The 20,071-nt window shown below is 49.4% G+C and overlaps 1 long non-coding RNA gene across 10 annotated transcripts in view; it reads left to right on the top strand.

The window, feature by feature from the left end:
• LOC126039492 (uncharacterized) overlaps positions 1-20,071 on the top strand; it is a 45,754-nt gene that overhangs the window by 8,147 nt on the left and 17,536 nt on the right. For 7 of the 10 annotated variants that reach the window (XR_007506334.1, XR_007506336.1, XR_007506330.1 and 4 more), the window contains 5 exons: positions 630-715; positions 4,973-5,141; positions 9,369-9,543; positions 13,093-13,338; positions 13,554-13,792. This is a non-coding gene — a long non-coding RNA (uncharacterized LOC126039492). Of the gene's footprint in view, positions 1-629; positions 716-4,972; positions 5,142-9,365; positions 9,544-13,092; positions 13,339-13,553; positions 13,793-20,071 lie in introns of all 10 variants that reach the window. The other 3 variants (XR_007506338.1, XR_007506332.1, XR_007506331.1) reach the window with 2 other exon arrangements.

The raw sequence follows: 20,071 nt of genomic DNA, 5'->3' as shown, positions 1-20,071 counted from the left end.
CATGGGCAAAACTGCAAGTCCTTACCTGTCAAGTGCTTGAAGTTCAAACAGCCCAGATTGGGCAGGTAGGGCTGAGCTGCCTCCTGCAGCTGCCTGGATAGAGCTTTGGCCTCACCTTGACAAGAATGGAGAATCTGCTCAGCCCTGGGCATGGCAGGGACCTGCAGTGTAGTGGCTGGAGTGCAAGACTACTGCAGAGTAAGGGCACAAGTGACCGTGGGTGGCAGACTGTCAAGGCTGGACCAAGGCAGTGCAGGATCGAATGTGCCTCTTCTCAGCAGAGGATCAACAGGTCACAGCATCCTCTGGAAGAGAGTCCTCAGAGGTGCTGATGCTGTTCCTTATGGAGCAAGAAGGCAGGCCCTTTGGGCCTGGCACTGGACTCCACAAGATGAGCGCCATTCTGTTTGGGTGGGATGTATGCTTGCCCCGCTGCCTGCCAGCTCTTCCTTCCTGTGAAGATCGATAAGCCCAGGAGGGCAGGGGACGACATGTGGTAGTGGTAGATGACTACTGAACATGTTTCTGCCTGGTGCTGTGACTGCAGCCTCTGTTCTGGGCATGTCATGTTGCGGCAACCAGAGCTCCTGCAGTTTCTCACCTTTCTTCCTCCCATCTCTCCTGGACAGCTTTGCACCCTCTGGAGCTGGGTCAGACGGATGCATGGAGGTTCTAGTCATGCTCTGCTGCCTTTACTCAATCAGCTGCTACTCAGGTATTCCTTAGTATTCTCTATACTGCCAAGAGCTTGTGGTGTTTTGGGGGGAAACTCTTCTGGTGACACATGTAATCCAAATGGCAGCCAGAAGAAGCTGTCACGAGTTTCTTCTGGCTGTCCGTATGGGTTATGTTTAGCAGGTACTGTGAGTGCCACAACATGTGGTTTCCTTCACTGTCTCCCCGCAGCTCTGCTGACACAGTCCTCTCTCCAAAAACCCTTCCTGTTTTCTAGAATTTTCTCTTCTGCAAAAAGCTCCTTTATTATGATGACTATTTTGGTTTTACGTATTCATTTATTTCTTATGGCTTTATATAGAAGAAAAAAGTTGCAAAGAGAAGAGTTAGGCTCCAAGAAGGAGCTTAACCATCTGCCATTTAAAGATGTCTGAGAGTTAAGTCTCTTGAAAGGGAGGTCTAACAAATCCGTGCGCTTAGCAAGAACCTGTCTGGAAATTGTCAGTAGGAGACATTGTATGGGTGTATCTGAAACACTCCCAGCCCCCGGAGCTGATTTAAGGCTTCAGACAGGCGCTTATCCATTCTGGATCTACACCCATCCTGTATGGGTGGGCATGCACAGCACTTGTGAGCAGCACTGCTTCCATCAGGATAGGTACTGCCTTTGCTGTCATAGTCTCTTAGTGAGCCCAGTCCTGCATCAAGTAGGAGACTTGCTTTCAATTCTTCCTTTTAGGCCAGGCAAACCCACCTCTCAGGATTGTAAAAGCAAGGAGGGAAGGGGAACACGGGCTGTGGGCTAGGGGTTAAGAGCGGGGAACTGTGGTTTTGGGTCCTGACTCTAAGGCCTGCTTTTATTCTTTTTGTGTTGTGTTTCCCAGGAAAAGGCTTTATGATGTTTGTGTTCAGGCCCATGTGGGGAGGGCAATTGACTGGCTTACTCTAGTGCCGTCTGTCTCTGTTGTATCAATAAAGTTATTTGCACAGAATTCATCTGAAGGAGGAATTGATCTTCAAATCTTCTGTTCTAAATCAGAGTTTCGTGCTCCTTTTCCAAACTGAGCCACTACCTGAGGCTCCCCAAGGCTAGAGGGGCCCTATCATGGTACGTGGTAAGTCCCTGGGGAGGGCAGGAGAAACATCAGTCGGTACTTGTAGCAGATTGCCATCCTTGTGCAGCAGTGCGAGCAGGGCTGACATTCTAGACCCACATGTTTTGCATTTGAGCAGCTTATCACTAGATAATGGAGCAATGCTCAATGATCGTATTGCTCTTTATTACAAATTATTAAAAGTTCTCTTTTCACCCTAGACTGCCCAGTATTTCACTGCAACAACTCTTCCATGGTTCTGCTGAAGAGAAATTGCCTATGTAAGACTACCCAGCAGCAGCCTGCTTCTGAGCTCCAGAAAGGCTAAGTGCCAGACTATGGACAGGACTCTGGATTTGTGCCAACGGCAAGTGCAGTAATGTCCAGTTCTGGGACCCCGGGGACGAGAAGTGTTGTGAGAATATGGAGTGGGTCTGGTAGGGAACTGCCAACATGGTCAGGACCTGGGGGAGGTGGTCTTGTTTAGTCTGGTCAAGAGGAGGCAGAGGGGACTCTAGCAACATCCCGTAACTACTGGAAGAACAGTTACAGAGTTGGTGGAATCAGGCTCTTCTTGTCAGTGGCAGATAATAAACCAAGGGGTAGTGGCCACACAATGCAGCTTGCAAGGTTCAGATTGGATATTGGGAAACCCTCTCTTCCATGGAGGTGGTGCAGCACTGGGACAGGTTGCCCAGAGAGGTCAGGGAATCTCCCTCCTGGGTGGCTTTTGAGGCTCAGTTAGACAAAGGACAGTCAACCTGGTCTACTGTTGGTGATGGCTGTGCTTCAAGGAGTTTTGGGCTAGATACCTCCACAGGTCCCTTCCTGCAAGCATTTTGTTCACTCTGTTCATTCTGGTAAGACTGCCAGGATGCTGTCAGAGTTTTCAAGGAGAATTTCTGGATCTAAATATGTGGTGGTTTCTGTTTGACACAGTAACCCAGATCTAGGTGGAAGCTGTCTGCTCCAGTTTACTAGGGTAGTATGAAGAATATTAGTTTGGGAAATGGGATGGATGTGGAAAGGAGTAACTTTTGCCCCCTGACCGGGAGGTGGGTGCAAGAGAAGGGAGTTGTTCTAGCATCCTGAGGTGGCTGGAATTTCGTTTGAACCCACTCCAAATTTTGGAATAGACGCAAAGCAAAGTTTGCTGTGGGAGCAGAAGGCCTCTTGTAGTGTGTGTGCAGCACTGTGTGCAGGAGAACCTGGAGCAGTAGCAAGCTGCCTCTTTAGCACTTGTGCAATACAAGCAGCCAGTGAAAGAGAGGAGGAGTGACATGGAGCTATCTTTAATATCTTTTGTGATGTATTGTGAGCCTCCAGGAGAAAGTCTCCTTCCACACTTGCCATCTCAAAAGGTTTTCTGGGAGTTGTGAAGCCTGATTCCCCACGTTTTTGTGTTGTCTGGTTGGACCCTCTCTCCTTCGTGCCCATCCTTCATTCCTGTGCATCTCAGCAAAAGGTGAACTCCTGTTGCAGGACCGCTCACCTTGGCCCAGATGCCCTTGTTCACAGAATTTACAGGAACTCATAGTTTTTAAATTCCTTGGTCCTTTGTTAAATTTAGCTAGAGAAGCCAAACATTACTGGGGAGGACTAACGGGCTGAGGGGGAGACTGAGGCTTGCAGCGGGATTATTTCTTTTTTTCCTCTCCTCTCCTCCCCTAAGGAGAGTCCAGGGAACCCAGCAGTTTACCCATATCCTCTTATCTGCAGATCTTGAAATTAATCATCACAAATATGTCATCACTGCTGAAGTCATAATTAAGTTCAGCATTTTACTGTTAACATAATTGCATGAACCATCTTCCTTTCTTGCTATGTCTTGAAATACAGTCTGTTTTATAGAGTCTCTGCCAAGTTATTCAATTTTAATGGAGTTGGAATCAAGTTTTTAAAATGCACCTCAAACACAGTAAATACTCTGAGTTCCCAGTGCCAGCCTTGTTTGTGTATATGAATGAAATCAACCAAACAAGCCAAGCATGAAGATGTCATGTGGTTGAGCCCTACTGAGCGGCTGCAGACTCGGTGGCACTGAGATGGCTCAGTGTCCCCTGGCTGTACTGCAAATGCTGGTGACACTCTAGCTTTTCCAGGAAGACCTGTAAAATTTTCAAGTTTCTTTCTTAAAATTCAGGTTGCCAGAAGAGGCTTGTCCTCTAGTGAATTGCATTCCTTCAGCCTTACTATGTTTTCACAGCATAGCCTTGTCTTTGGGGAGTTAAAAAGAAAGGGCACCTGGAACTGCAGGGTGCTGCTGAGGATGTCCTGGGGGGCTGGTGTGAGGGGCACTCCCAGGAGAGCCCTCTTGCCCCGTCAACTGCCCATGAGCTGTTCTGGGATGTGATTCATCTGGACAGACAGACAATTCCCTTTGCCAGGATAAGCTGTAGCTCAGCGGGGGGCTTTTCTGGCAAATGCTGTACAGTTCTAATTAGCCTTTGGTTGGCCTCCAGCATTTGTTTGTTTGTTTGTTTTTCTTGCACTGAGTCATCTCACTTGGAAGATATGAGCAACATGTCCAGGCAGCGTCTTGCGCTGCCTGTTTCAGACGTTACCCATGTTGTTGCTGATTTAACCATCCCATAAAGAAAAGAGGGATAATTCTCATCTTCCCCATTAATGCCTGTCCCCTTTCAAAATCCTTAAGGAAGAAAGCTGGGTTTGTATTATGGCTCCCTCTACTCCCTCCTTTACCTCAGACAGCCACATTGGTGTATGAAACACACAGAGGAGCTGAGGTGCAGAGAGAAAATCACCTGGTCTGTATTCCCCCCGACGCCCGCCAGGATTGTGAAGAGTAGGGACATGCTGCTTTTCTGTCCGCTGGACCTCCGACACCTGAGGAATGACGGTGGCCAGAGAGCCGAGGGAAATGAGGCTTTCTGGAAGGGAGTCATGCGCACTGCTGGGTCCTTGGGGTGAGGGCAAGAGTGATCTCTTCCAGGTTACATCCTCTAGAGATTCAGGAGCTACTGTGTGTGCTGTTTCCAAAAGGACTGATAGTCTAAACCTGTGCTTGCTGCAGTGTGCAGGGAGGTGAGACTTACAGGAGCGTGCAGCGCTGGCCTGCAGCTGGCTGGCCTTGTTTGCTCTAGTGGGTACTCCAGGACAGTGGCTTGCTTTGTGTGACACAAGACCGGGAGGCGTTGCGTTGTCTGCCCACAAGCTCTCGAAAATTGCATCTGTTGTTACAGGAGATGACAAGAGGAAAAGCAAAGCAGAGGTAACCTGCCCTTTCCGGAGATACGCAGCAGATCATAAGATTGGACTACATCCCCAGATCATGGGCCACTCGTGAGCCGCGTGTTTCTATCAGCCACATCCTGCATCTTATGGGAACTCTCTGGAGATGACACCAAGCAGGTGAACTTTAAAAGTGTGATGTGAATTCATTGCTACCCTTATGATCTGATTGAGTGACCCTTTGCTTGCAAGTGTACCAATGATACTTGTGAAACCACATCCTCTGTTAGGGCTTCCTTACTGCTGGATTGTTTTGTTAGAGCACTAAAATTGGATGTCTCGTCTACTGTCTCACGGCAGCCGTCTCTTTTGTTGGATGATTTGTCAGCTGCTGTCTGACGTCCATCCTGCCATTCCTTCCCCTCTTCCAAGAGAGCCATTGCATTATAGCAGCAGTCACACCTCTGTGTATATGATGCCATTGATAAATTCCAGTCTGGCTCAAGCAGGAGGCATGGTCCTCAGACAGCCCTTTTGAAGGTCTGCCGTGATCTCTCCCTGCCAGCTGGCTTGGAGGTATGTTCTGTATTAATGCTCCTTGGTCTGTCTGCTGGTTTTGACACCGTCAACCGGGATGTCCTTGTGGAATGCTCTGAGCAGATGGTGCATCTGGCTGGGGCTGCTTCAGGTTGATTCAGATCATATCTTGGGAAGAGTGGCTCATTTGCACATTCCATTCCTTCCAGCGGGTTTCTGTCTGCTGCGTGGCTCTCTGAGGGGACTCTCCCATTTTAGGGCCTATTGATCTATTTTGGCTAAGCTGATTAAGCATACACTTGCTTCTGGCTGCCTTCAGGCACTCCCCATTCTCCCTGGTCCTTTTCCCATCCTGTCACTCCAGCAAAGCAAGGGCATATTTGCAACTTTTTTGAGGGTATGTCAGTGCAAGTAGTGTTGGTCTTGGTGGATGGGTACCCTAAGAGATCCAAGAAATGCCCAGCCTGTCTTAGGAAGGGAAGGGTCTGAGTGTCATCCCTGTGTACATTGATCCAGATGTGTACACCTGGCTACTAATATCTCTGCTACTATCTCCACCACAGTGCCACATCTGAGTGGTACTATCATCCAGTGACTGATTTGTTATGCCAGGCCCTGCCTCTGCTGTTGAAAATCCTCAAGGGATGTTAGCCCCTAGGGCCACTGTCTGATGGAGATGCGCCAGCAGTCCCAAATACTCAGGCTGTACAATTACTCATGTATCACCTGCTTGTTGGTATAGCGTGGGGAAATTTCTGGCTCTCCATAGTATTTGGATGCTATTCTCTAGATGCTATTTGCTCTACACTTTAGTGGTGTAACGTTATAAGGATTGACAGACCAGTATACACCTTTGGGCTTTAGAAGTGTGTAAGAGCTGTGGCCAAAGAAAACAGCACTTTTCTGAATACAGCAAACAGAAGTTATTTGGGCTTGAGCAGGCCTCATATATATAGGACTTCTGTTCTTTAGTTTGCAAATACTGTCATCTAAATACTTCTATAGACTGGAAAAGAGAGGTGGAGAAATGACATGACTTCCCCCAAAGTCACACAGTAGACAGCTGGCAGATATAGTAACGACCCAGCCCTTCTGTTGCCCTACCCACCAGAATGCATTGCTGCTGTACTTTTCCTTCCTGAGACACGGACCATGATATTCTTTTATGTAAATCCCTTTCCCTTGTTCTTTCTTCCTTCCAGCCTGTGGGGTGAGGTGGAGGGGGGATAGATTTGGTCAGGCTGGCTTGCTGAGCTCCATCTGGAAGTCAAAGCTCCACAACTCACCCTACTTGCAACCAACACCCTGCTCAAGGATTTCAACAGATGAGCCAGCTGTTAATAGGAATAAACTTGGTTGGTATATTTTTACGATCTCCAGTATGGGGCTAAAAATCCACCTTCTCCCCAAAGGCAACAAACGCTGTCAGTTTTCACACCTTGCATCCGCACTACGCAAACTCTCGTGACTCAGAGCAGCGATTTCAGGATGAAACTCCAGAGGTTTCTTCTTTATGGGCTACATATTGTACCTGAACTTTATCATGAGCGAGGTGATCCTAGCCCATCTGTCGCTACATTCCCCACCTGGAATTCACCATGCAAGCAATAGCGCTGTAATAAAAGCCAACAGACAAGCTGGTTGCTTGGCTCGGCTTTGAAGTTGGAGCGTTTGGCGCTTTGCCATGCTCCTGTTGGGGCTCTGCTGTGCATCCACCTGGGCCATGGGCAGAGCAGGTGGGTTCAGGTGCTGCACAGCCCCTGCTCTCCCGGGCTGGAGTAGTAGGTGTCCGGGTGGAAATAAAGAGACCCTGTTTGCATCCCCATTGCAGGAGGGAGCTCAGCCCATTTCAGACAGCAGAGAACCCCACACCATCGTGGTGCAGGTCCACGGATACTTGACGGTTCCACTCTTCATGGGAGCACTTTGCTGAGTTTTTTTTCTTTCAGTTCATCCATTTTTCCTTGGTGAAATCTGTCTCCCAAAACTGCACTAAAGGTATGCACTGGAATCAGCAGATCCTCTTGAAATCTTCATGCATCAGCTCTGGCTTTAGATTAGCTGTCGTCCCATGGAAATCTGGGCAGTGTCTGTCATGCCTCCCAGGGGGATGTATTTTGGCAGCTTTACTTCTGAATCTTCTTTTACCTGGCTTTTCACTGAGTCTAGCTTCATTAAATTTAGGAGGACTTCATGTGGTTTAAGTGCTGTGCACTGTCATTTAGCAGAATCCAGCCTGCTCAGAGCAAACCCGGGCCATTTCTCTCTGTTGCTCTTTAAGTATAACTGTGCTGCATAAAAGCTGGTCCCGTGATGGTCTGAAGACAGGAAAGAGTCTGGAGCTTGGCACGATTGCCTTTCACACTTGATGCAGAGTGCAAAGGAGGATGGGGGAGAAACCAATCATCCAAGCAGCAATTAAAAACACCCAGGGGAAAGTTTGTGAGCTTTTGTTTGGGGTTGTGTGAGATAACCTTTCTCTTGCACTTTTGAGGAGAACGGGGCAAAGTACTCCCTGCCTCACATGTGCAGGAGCAGGGGCAAGGGACAGTGCCAGCCCAGCTGCGCCAGGGAGGTGGGGAGAGGGCTGCAAATGCAGGAGATCAGCAAAGGGAAAATGAGTTAACCCAGCAGCATCGCAGAGGAAACCAGCAGCAGAGCTGAGGGCAGGGGCCAGCTGTCCTGTGTGGTGGTGTGGGACTGTGTGTTCTCCCTCAGGACACCTAAGGGTTGCTCTGTTCTTGAATGACTGTGTTTCTCCTTTCTCTGGATCATAAAACAGAATGGCATCTGCACGCAATCCCTCCACCCAGCCTGCAGCAGCCAGCTCCTGCTCTGTACAGAGATACCAGCCAGGGACGTGTACACCCGCACTGCCTCAGAGCAGCTCACCTGGGCTGAAATTTGTCTTTGCTCAGCTTTTAGAGGCATTGGTTGCTCTTGCAATCAGTACTTGCAGCTAAGCTGTCAGCTGTGGATTTGTTTCCTAGAGCTTGTTCAAATGTGATTTCAGGGTTTCAGTAGGATTTTGCAAATAACACACTGACTTAAAGGGAAGAAGGAAGAGATGCAGCTTTTGGAGAAGAAAAAACCTGTGGGCATCAGTGTTTTGGTATTTCCCTCCCAGAGAAGCTGGTAAAAATCTCTGCGCATGTGACCTTCTATTTCAGAGCCCAGCAAGTGCATTGAGTGTTTGCCCTAGCTGCCAAGAAATTCCGGGTTATCCTATACCTAGTATTATATTTACCTTCCAAGCTGTCTGGGATGCAGGGGGCATGCAACAGCTGTTGTACTGTGATGTTGTACAAACACAAGGCAGGTGTTAGCTGGCATCTCGTCTCTCCTATGTTGAGTGTAATTGCAGGAGCTGCCGCGTTTCCGCCACCTGGGCGAATCCCTGATGTATTCTTGTGGGTATTGTATTCCCGTAAATATAGACTGTCATACTGCACTGAAATCCTCTCCCCAGCAGGATGTTCCCCACCAGTTACCACTGTGGATGAGCCCCTTGCTGCACTCTGATTTCAGATACGAGCAGAGAGGTGTTGCAAACCCTGCCCATGATGAGGCTTTCCAGTGGGCCATCTGTGCAGGCATGGGGAGCTGGACTGTAGGGCTTTACAGACTGGTTTACCCTTCTGATCCCAGTTTGAAAAGAGCTGCCTGTGGTCAGTTCCTCAGCAGGCTCTGGCTGTATCTGAAATTTCTGACTCCTATGCTCTGGGGTTGGGATGTGGGGTCACTCAGAGCAGGTTGTTCCTAAGTGGAGCATGACCCATACGGGCAAGTCTTCATTAATGGCAGTCATTCCCATGCTTGTTTTTCTCATAGGTGTGATGTATGTGTATTATTTTTGGCCTCCCAAAGCAGGTTTGGTGGTCAGCCATGCCAAAATTACATGTGAAAGGAGATCTTTCAAAGGGACCAGCATGGAGTTTCTCCTCACCTGGCCTGCCTGTGCTGCATCTCCTCCAGAAGACACTTCACCTCCTTTTTTGCAAATTATGTTCCTGTAACACAAATGAAGAAACCACCTGAAAAGCAAGTAAGGGCTCCCCATGGGATGAGTTGTAAGCAACTGGGGAATCATGGATCTTGTAAAGGGGTTGGTTATGCAGACTTCGGACCAAATCAGAATCCCAAATTCCCCTGGTCTGGGAAAGGGGTGGGGTGCCAAAACTCAACTCTGAAAATGGCTTTTCTCCCTATGAATAGCCACTGCTGATGTGAGCTGAGAAGAGCTTGCAGTCCCCAGGCAGATGAGGTGAGATAGGCTCCTGTCCAGAGGCAGATCTGCAAAGGAGGATAACATGGTGGGAGCACAAGGTGTGGCAAAATTGCTGGAGAAAATGGTCCCCGTGAGTCAAAATGGGAGTTCCCGCATGCTGCAGGCATCAAAGCAGCCCCCCCAGTGCAGGTGGGAGCCTGAGCCGGCCCCCGCGCTGTGGCCAGACTCCACATGCCTCTGGTTTTCTTACTCATGCCTTAATCTTTTTAATCCCTTGGGCAAAATCATAAAAGTAATTGTAAAAACTTTGGCAAGGCAATGGGAGGAGAGGGTAAGCATGGGGGAAATCTCTGTCCTGGCTGCTCTGTCAATGCTATAGCTGCCCCAGGCAGAGCTCCCCCCTTCCGGGGGACACCTGTGCAGGGACCTCCTGTCTGTACTCACCCATCTCCTCCCTCTTAGCTGTGTTGGAAACAACCCTTGGAGAGAGTGGAGACCGTGGAAAAGAAACACAGGCCCTCACCACATCAGGTGTCCTAACTGATGGGCTGCTAGAGGTGGAGGGACACCTCTGGAGAAATGCTGCTGCAGAGACCAACACTGTGGCTCCATTGCCCTGAGATGGGTGCTGCACCCCATCTCTCTTCTGGAGAGTGTCTTCTTCACTTTAAGGCTGCAGCATCACTTGGAAAATGACATTAGGGCAAATACTTTTTTATATCAGCCAGACAATAAGCACTGAGCTGCTGGGTATTTGATATGTCGGAGTGATTGATCTCTCAGCTCTGCCCGCAGCGGCAATGGGCAGCTAAGCCAGGGCGCTTAGCATCAGGAAATGCCTCATAACACAGCAGTCTTTGAAGGCAAATGTGACACTTTGATTGACAGCCCTAAATCTGGCTGGACTTAAAATAGGAACTTCAGCACTAGCTCTCTGAAATTCAGGTCTCCATAATCTTCATTTTTTTTGGCCATGCTTAATTCTGATTTCAATATACAAGGATTATAATTAGGCACTCTGCAAATGGAAACCATAAAAAAATAAAGTAAGGGTGCTGGTGGTGTGCTATGGAGTAACAGCTCTGTGTTCGCCCCGTTTGCTCTTTCCCTGGGCCATCAGAGGCAGGATGCTGTGTTAGATGGACTCCTGCTCTCGTTGAAAGCAATTCTTATGCTCTTGCATCATAACAGGTATTTGAAGCAATGGTGCAAACAGAGGAAATTCCTGTCTCTAACCTGGCACCCAGACACCAAACACTCCTGCACACGTATATCCCACAACTCAGAGGGTGTCCAGGCCAGAGGCCAAATACATCAGTCCCAGAGAAATGGTGGGCAAAGCCTCATGCTAAGAGCTCTCCTCTGCTTCTCTGTCTTCCTCCATTTCCAGCTGCCTACAGTATTTTTGATCCCTTACCTCAGGAAAGCACCTCTGCATCTGTATTTTACCCCTGAGATGGGAGTTTTTCCCTGGCCATTGAAATAGTCCTTTGTACCTCCTTTGCAGAGGACCCCCGGATCAAACAGCATCACACTGTCAAGTCTGGTCAGTGCAGGATGTTGACGACAGAGGTCTGTTTGTTTGTTTGATTTTAATTATGCTGCTTCACTGCAAAATCCCTACCAGTTATACCAGCATAAAAGCGCTGGGTAAATAAAGCTGATTTTGCTTGTCTGATGTGTTGATTCCACTGGTGGATTTTGCTGTGGTGGGGAGTTTTGCCAGTATAGCTGCACCAGCAAGACTGGTTAGGTGCAAGTGAGAGGAGCTGGATGCATATCAATTGATTGGCAGCCAATACACCCTATCTCCCCATTCAGTGACTGCTGTCTCAGTGATATGAAGAGTGATGCTGTTTGCTTCCTAAGCCAGTATTCAATGTCTTGTGGGTAAGGCATGGAAAATCCCTGCTCATATCTGGAAGCAGGAATGCATGGTGGCTTCCCATTGTTGGGAACAGTATTCGTCAGGGAACTCCCTATATGTGCGTGTGTGGACCCATGCTCACATGCCCATACTCCATTATACCTTGAGGTTGAGGGTTTCTCTTGAGAGTGCCCCAGAGCTGGATATATCAGCACCCAAAGCCTGAGCTGAGCTCTCTGTAAAACCGAGGTCCTCAAGCATGCAGGGAGCCCTCAGACAGCATTGTGCTGTGGCCTGCCACCATGTCCCGGAGGTCTGCACAGGCCATCTGCAGGCAAGCCTTTTGGCTGATTGTTTTTGCCACCTTGACTTGCATTTGAGCACTTTGAGAGTCATCTGCTGGGCAACCACCAGTTGCATGCTGCTTCTGTTTGGGTCTGGGTCATGCACAGACATGCAGGGGAAAGCATTCCTTCTCTCTGCCTCCTTATCTCCCCCGGAGGAACGCAGCGCCTCCTTCATTTAGTGTATACACACCTGTGCTCTGTCTCTAGGAATGGCCAGGGCAGAACAACCTTTTGAAATGACTTTTTTGGAGTTGGGGAGAGGGGGATGCTAGAGAGGAGCTGATGTTTTTGAGGGTGCTGGAGAAGGAGGGGAGCATGGAAATAATTAGCATTCTTATCCTTCTTTTTCCTGAAAAAAAAAAAGGGGGGGCAAAAAAAAAGGTTCTCCTGCTCTCACACCTGTGAAGTGTTCCTTCAAAAAAGGCAAGGCCCCTTCTCCACAGCAAACAAGCTGCATAATCTCAAAGCTATTTCATCCTGCCTGTGAGTGCAGTAAACCTTTGGAAGCCTGAAACGAAATCTGCCCTGTCTTCCCCCCTGTGCCAGGTTAGCTGTCTCAGTGCTGTGTGTGAGGGGCACTCCAGGAGCTGATCTCAGACTCCTTCAGAATACCTAGGAAGCCAGGACACACTAAAAAATGCCGTGGTAGAACTCTGATGGCAGCATGTACGGGGTGATTTGCTGCTTGCCTTATGCTCCATTTATTTCTCTGTCTGTGGTTGTTTCTCTCTGCTCCACTGCTACCGGTTTCACCGCTGCTTTGGGCTGGTTCTTCTGCCCTCAATATTGTTGACTTTATTGTGGAAAATCATAGGGAGGCTCTTGGAGAAGCAATTATTTTGTGTGCTGGCTTTAGTCTCCTCATGTTTTGCTGCCTCCTGATCTTTCTGTTTCCCAAGTAGTCTGACAGATATTTCTTTATGTGTGTGTGTATAGGTATGTACAAACATGCATGCACATAAACCTGTGTGTGTATATATATATATACACACACACACACACACACATACACACAGAGAGAAACACATGTATGGAGATATATGGTGGGCCAAAGAGACTGTGTTAGTTGTTGAGTTACTGCAGTGTCTCTTAAAATGAGCGTGTATTGCCTTCATGTGTTTATTGAGAGGGGCTTTTCCCATATATTTGAAGGAATTTTAATAGGTGGCGAGTGCAAAGCCCTGGCATGGCTAACCCCCACTAGGTCAGCCCTGGACCACGCAGCAGTGCAGACACCTGGGGACTCGATTTGGCCACAGATGTTTCATGTCTCTGAGGCAGCCAGAACCCATTCCTCCTCAGCCCTTTGACTTTCTGTGAAGAGGTAACAAGGCTACAAAGAGTATTATCGAAGCTATGAAGGCTTAGCTGGAACAATGACATCTCACCTTTGAGGAGGTAAATATTTTCCACCTCACTGTTGTTCATGTCCCAGCTGTGGAAGGACTTGGGACCTCTGGCTGGGGATGGCAGAGACATGTAGGTGCTGGGGTAAACCTGCTCTTGTTCTAAAATATACAGCTTGTGTACCTGCTCTCCTGGTTGTTCATTTTTCTCTCTGTGTTTCCTCTTTGACTGGTGAAAGCCACTAAAAACATTATTTCCCATTTCAGGCAGAATCTCTGCCTGAATAAATGGAGAATTCTCTCCTCTCAAGCTGGCAGCAGTCGGTCCATCCGAGGGCAACCTTGCAGCCTGTATTTGCTCCTCTGCCATGGGTGCTTTCCCGATGCCTACCTCAAGCTCCCTGTCCTCTCTCAGGATCCACCCCAACCACACAAGCAGTTGCAGGGGTACGCGGTGTGGAGCAGAAACCCCTGCTCACGATGGGGCCCCATCCAGCTGAGGACAGGTAGGTGCTACCCAAAAGCATCTCAAGACTGTTGGCCCAGTGGCCCTTTGGGTGGAGGGGAGTGCCCTTGACAGGCAGATCCCTTCCCGCTCAGACTTGCTTCCTGATCCCCAAGAGTACTGCAGGCTAGCTTTCTACACACAGCTGGAGCAGCGCCTGCCCCGTGTTTAGGGAAGGAGAGCTGTCTGCGTGCTGGGTGAGGCCTCTCTGATCTGCATGCCAGGAGCTGGATATAGACACAGACAGCTGGATGAAGGGTGTAAGGTGTGTAAAATCCCCCCTGAGGGGCTAGGATTAAAGCTGTGAAACCAAAAGTTTATGGAAACACTTTAGGCTCCATCTGGGGTAGCCATATTTCCCTCCAAAACCAGTGGGCATTGAGAGATCATAGGTTCCAACTCTACTGGTGGTTCATTTTGGAGCAGTTGTGTGGTTTTGAAGCAAATTTCCTAATTGTCCTCACTCTCTGTGCACTGCATCGGCTGGCAGCGCAGGTTTTTGTGAGCACAAACTGGGTTCATTTTGGTGGAAACTGTATCAGAAGTTCTGGTGTGAGCTTGCACCAGATGTTCTCCAACTGCGGAGGAGGATGTGGTGGTCGGAAGCAGCACCCAGTTCTCTGGGCAGCTGTGAATGACATGTGTGTCCAGGGGTTTGGTCCAGGGGACTAAGTCTAGCTGGAAGTAACGTGCTTGAACAGCATACATGGTAGATGTAAGAGCCTCAAAACTGCTTCAGCAAACTGATCTTCTCTATCACATACAATTGCTGATGTAGACAATGCCCTTGAGTTTACATGACATTGAGCCCTTGGTGAGTAGTGGCCTCAAGTGGGTGTTGAAGTTTAGCTCTCCAGGGATCATAGGTCATCACTCTTGTGTCCCACACCTACAACTGCAGTATGGCCTGCACTGAAGTGTTTGCAGGCTCCGGTCTGCCAGGATGAGGGCAGAGTATTTCCCCTTTGTGGCAGGGTCAGCCTGGGCTATCAGGAAGAACATAGGCTCCTGTTTTACACATTAGGTGTTTTGGGGAATGGCCGGAATGGTTTCTTCCTCTGTCTGCTGAGACCTCCATCAGGACAGGTGCTGGGGTTTCCCTGGAGTTGCTGTCATCTGGAAAGTAACTGCAGCCATCCTGGGAGGCTGCCTGCCACCCTCTCCTGTTGTAAAAGCACCTCCACTGGAGAAGATGAGGGTGTGGGAGACGATGGGCTTGTTCATTGGAAGCATTTGGTTTGGAAGGTGAGGTGCTCAGCTGCCAGGCACTGTGTTCTGGCTGCACTGAAGCTGGGCTGAGCAACCTGACCAGGAGCTGCATTGTGCCAGGGAATACCCTGGGGAGCACCTCCAAGCTGACTGCCTTTGGGCTCTGTCCTTCAGCTACCACTGACCTGGGTATGGCAGTGTAACCAGCCAATGACTGCTCAGAGCAGTGCCAGTTTCCCTGCAGCTGTCAGAGGAACAGACAACGGCTCTTTTCAGGCTTCATGCCAAGGCTTCCCTGCTCCTTCTTGCCCTGCTGCAGGTATCGCCTCAAATCACACACTTTCCAAATGAATCACTAGTGCCTGGAGTGACCAGGCACCACATCCAGCAGGAAGGGACAGAGATGCTGAGCAGAGCCTGCTACTCTGACATGGGCATCGCCTTCCAGCCTGTTGATAAGGGGCCAGGGCTGGAAAAAATTCCTCGTGAAAGAAATAGAGGGTCACTCTGCAAAAACAAGGCATCTGCCAGCTACAAATTAATCTTCCCAAGCACAGCTTCATGCTTTCATGTTGCCTTTATGCCAGCTGTGGGAGGACAAGCAACGCCTGAACTGGCAGGGGATGTTGCACTTCATGCAGCAGGGTGAGTTCAGACAGGACTAATGCTGTGCATCGTGTGAGCCAGGCAGTTTTGATCAGGTAGCAAGACCTGGTTGACCATACCATTGCTAATACAAGGGCAGAACAGTAGGATGGAGTTGGGTGGTACAAGTCTGGTGGGGAGTGTGGATCAGACAAGGCTGAGAGCAGCAGGAAGGCTGGGTCAGGCACTGCCCACACAGTAGGTAAGGCTCCACTGGTAGCAAGGGTATGTTTGTACGGAGGGACTTTGAAGAGGCAAGTGCTGGAGTTGGTAAGACAATGGAGAAGTGATTCATATGACAGTTGGAGAGGTGCTTTTCAAGTCCTGCCTCATCTGTTTAATCTGTGCAATCGCTGGCATCTTGCTAGTAGTTCTTTTCATCTAGAGATCTCCGAGATGAATACAATCATCACCCCCACGTAGGAGACTGGGAAAATTCAGGTGCGGAGCAGGTGGAGGTGAGAGTTGGGCTTAGAACAAGATGAGCTGTCTTGTGGGGCCATGCTTAGCTGATGCCCCACACTATGCTGCTGTAACTGTGTCTGCTCTGAAAATCCACGGGGCAATTGACACCAAGTCCAAAGCTGTGGCTGAGATGAGCTGTACTGGACACTCTAGTGTCTCGGATCTGTGTTGGAAAGTGCTGTCTGCTCACGGGTTCTTATGGACGAGGCAGGACAGCGCCTTGGTCTGCCACAGAGGTCTTCTAATAGGTATGTGTTCATGAGTGCAGTGTCAAACTATGGGAAACGCCAGGAGGCTTTGGTCTCCTTTTCCCCAGAGGATTTTGATAGCAACATGTCTGGTTTGGAGAACCTGTCTGTCCAGGTTTTGCTTTCCTTGTGTTCAATAGTCTGGACGCTTCTTCTATCACACCTATCAAAATAATATCTCAGCACTTTTCAGGAGTGCATGAGGTGATGTGATTGCTATCCCCTGAGGATTGCTTGTTCTCACAGCCTCTCCAGTGGGAAAAGTGTGTATCTTAAAGTGCTTGGCTTTGTACTTTAATACTCATGTAGGCTAACTAGGGTAGGGCAGGGGGCAGAGAGGTTTGAGGTTACGTGGTTGTGGTTGCTCCTGAGCGGTTCTTCCCACAGCCCCAGAGGGACTCAGGAAAGTCCCAGCTCCTGCACAATGATGCTCTGCCCTTGCTGTGGGAGCTCCTCTGTCCCGAGCAGCTCAGCCGTGGCTCTCCTCACTCACTTCTCCGTCCTGCCTAACATCTTCTCTTCTGAACTGTGTGGAAATGCTTATTTCTCTCCTTCTCCCTCCTCAGTCCATAGGAGGTAGAAAGAAACAGCTTGAGCAGTGGGAGATGGTGTGACCGTGTAGAGAGCTTGCTGGGGGAAAGCTAAGCAGTTTGCTAAGCTCAGTTTTGCATATGGCTTGTGTTGCAGAAGGTTACCTGCTCCCTGGCATGATCCATGCTCCATCCCCTGGCTGTCTGGGACAAAAAGGAGTGGCCTTCTAGAGCCCTTCTGGGGTTTTTCCTCACCCTGTAGTTTTGTGTTTGTGTAGGGCTCACTCCTGGCTTTACAGTTTTTCAGCTGAAAAACATTTTTACTGTAGCAGCCTGGAGCGAAGGGTGAGGGACATACAGGGGCAGGAAGGTGCTTCCAGCAGGGTTTGCTCCATTCCGTTTGGCAGCCACCAAAAATGATGCTCATGGCCCAGAACGGTATGAACTCCACCTCTCTATGGGAATGCATCTCCTTGTGAGCACTGGGGCTTTGGAAAACACTAACATCTCAGCTGAAGGTGGTGGAGCTGCGGTGTGCTGTCTCAGGTGTTGGCAACACTGGGGCTGTGACAGCTGGCTCCTAAAGGGGCTGGCCGGTTCCCCGGATAATCCTGTTAGGGTGCTGCGCAAAGCCCAGCTGCTGGTGGCTGGGCTGTGAGAGCGAGTGGGGTCCCGACAGAGCCTGTGCAGGGGGGCGAAGCAGATGCCACGCCATGCCTGTGTGGTTTATGTAAAGCCTTACTTCATCCAGCTGACTAAGTCCTGTGCTTTTAAATACACAGGGTGTGCCAGGAGCGTGCAAGAGCTGCTGAAAATGTCCGTATAAATAGAAGATAAAAGTGAAGAGGCAAGCACTTCGTTAGATGGCTATGAAAGGCAGTAAACCGGCTCTTTACAGCAGAGGACAGCATTTCTGATGGGGTAGCAAGTCCGGCCACTGGGTTTCTCCTCTCTGCAAACAAATTTACAGCTGAACTATCTAGGCCTGTTATGCAGAGAAAGTTTCAGGGCTCTAGAGTGTGGGTTTAAAACAAGGTTGCATTGTTATGCCAATTTGAGTGAGAAGTCATCCTACAGTTGACTTCTGCTGTGTGGGTAGGTACGCTCAAGGATGAGGGGTGCTAGGCAGGGGCAGATGGAGAGAGGAGAGGATTTTAGGAAGCTCCTAGTGAAGGAAGGGATAGCTGAGCAGTGGTTTCTCCATCCTTTCTCTTACCCCAGTGAAGCTGTTCCCAGCTGAGTGGCTTTCCCACGGCCATGAAGCTTCTGCCCTGCCATTTCCCCTGGCCTCCTTGGGAAGGAGACCCTGGAGAGGAGGCATCATTCCCAGCTGTCCTTAAGGGTGTTTGATGTTCGGCAGAGCAGAAGGGACAATCCTCCAGCCCCAAAGAAGAGCCCCTTTGAGCTGTTTCTGCAGGACCAGATCTCTCTGTGGCAGCAGATATAGGATCGATTGAAGAAGTCCATTTGCTTGGTGGTGTTAGCCATAGAAAACTTGGTGAAAATGCTCTAACATGCTTTTTAACTCCAAATGTGTGGCAGGATTTGTGACAACTAATGCAGGGACCATAGGAGAGTCTCAGAAGCAGAGTGAGTTCCCAGGCTCTGGTAGATCTGTGGTGATGCCTCAGGCAGCCAGCCCCATTCTCACCAGGGCTGAGATTTATAAATGAAACATCTCAGCAGCGCAGATCAGATCCAGGGCTGGCTTCAGATTCTCCTGCGTTATTCATGAGTATGTGAAAGCTCTGAAAAATATGACAGACTTTGGGTTAGGTTCTCAACAAAACATTAATTTCATGAGATGAAATACGAGCATATCCCTGTTAAGACAGGAATGTATGTATACACTAAAAGCTGTGAAATAATGGCATATATAAAGGGAAAGTGAAGTCTTTGGTGTTCTGCTGTCGGTGGATTTGTTTTCACTTCCCTCCCAAGAGAAGCACTTTGCTAGCGAGCTACAAGCACTTGCAGCCACAGCAGTGCGCTTCAGTTTGAAAAAGTTTCACCCCAGAATTGCTTTTGCATGAGGTTTTACAAGGTTGCTTGCTTGTGAGTGTGGAGGATTAGGACCCCCTCCACGGCTCCTGGAGAGGTCATGCCAGCAGCTGGAGTTTCCTCTTTGACAAAGTGAGCCCTCAAAGAAGAGGTCAACTGAAAATTTGGCTCGTGTTCCCTTTTTAAGCAGCATGCTCAGTCCTCTTGGGTAGTGATCCGCAGGGGCTCAGCACCACTCCTAAATCCCTAAAGCATTTTGGCCTGGTTGCTGTGGGTGACTGTGAGACTGTGTGGGTCAGAAAGAGGTTGCTCCGGTGCCCTTGGGGTGGGAGGAGGAGTAAGGGAAAAGGCAGGGATGCTCAGAGGCCTTGAGGGTTGTCTGTGTCTGGGAGAAGACAGCATGGCAGGGCCCTAAGTTCTCTTACATACTCATGAGCCTCTGTACTTTCCTAACGGGAAAGGATTTGGTCCTGTTTTCTGAGAAATAAGTGGGAGTTTTCCTGTTGGTTTCCATGAGAGCTGGTCTGGGAGTGTGGTTTATATGAAGGGAGCTGCTATGCATGTAGGTATTTTGTCCACCTGGGCTTACGTTATTATATAAATCTGTAATTGCTTTCTGTTAAAGGCATGTGGGGGTCCTGAGCCTCGGGTCCAGCCTTCCCCACATCCCCGTGTACATAGCAACCAGCCTCTGCTTTTTAATGCTCTGTTCACAGATACGCATCTGGAACAGCACTTTGGCAGGGGACAAAGCCCAGATCTGCAGCAGGCTGTCCCAGCCCTGCACGTGCTGGGTGAGATGTGATGCATCTTGTGACCGCTTCTAGCAAACAGGTCTGTCTAGCCTTGCCCATGCCGAGGAATCTGGTCTGGGTGCTTGTCTTGGCCGTTTCCAGTCTGCATATGAGGTGAAGACCTCGCTGTGCAGCATCCCCACGGTCTGTGCCTCCAAACCCCTAGGGCCTTGGGCATGCAGTCCCAGGTGGGAGCAGTGGTGCAGTCTTGAAAGTGCCTCATCTGGGTGCTGGGGGACCAAGCCCTGGGCTGCGCTGTGGCACACCCGGCAGCCAAGAGACACAGCTGCTGGCGCCTGCTGCAGCTGTGAAAATAGCATCTGTATGGATCCTGCTGCTGTGTCCAGAGCATGTGTGATGGTGCAGCTTCAAACACCAACTTATGAGG

Source organism: Accipiter gentilis, chromosome 6 (genome assembly GCF_929443795.1).
Source record: "Accipiter gentilis chromosome 6, bAccGen1.1, whole genome shotgun sequence".
Classification (NCBI taxonomy): domain Eukaryota; kingdom Metazoa; phylum Chordata; class Aves; order Accipitriformes; family Accipitridae; genus Astur; species Astur gentilis.
Note: the sequence above shows the minus strand (reverse complement) of the source record. Positions and strands in the feature narration are given on the sequence as shown.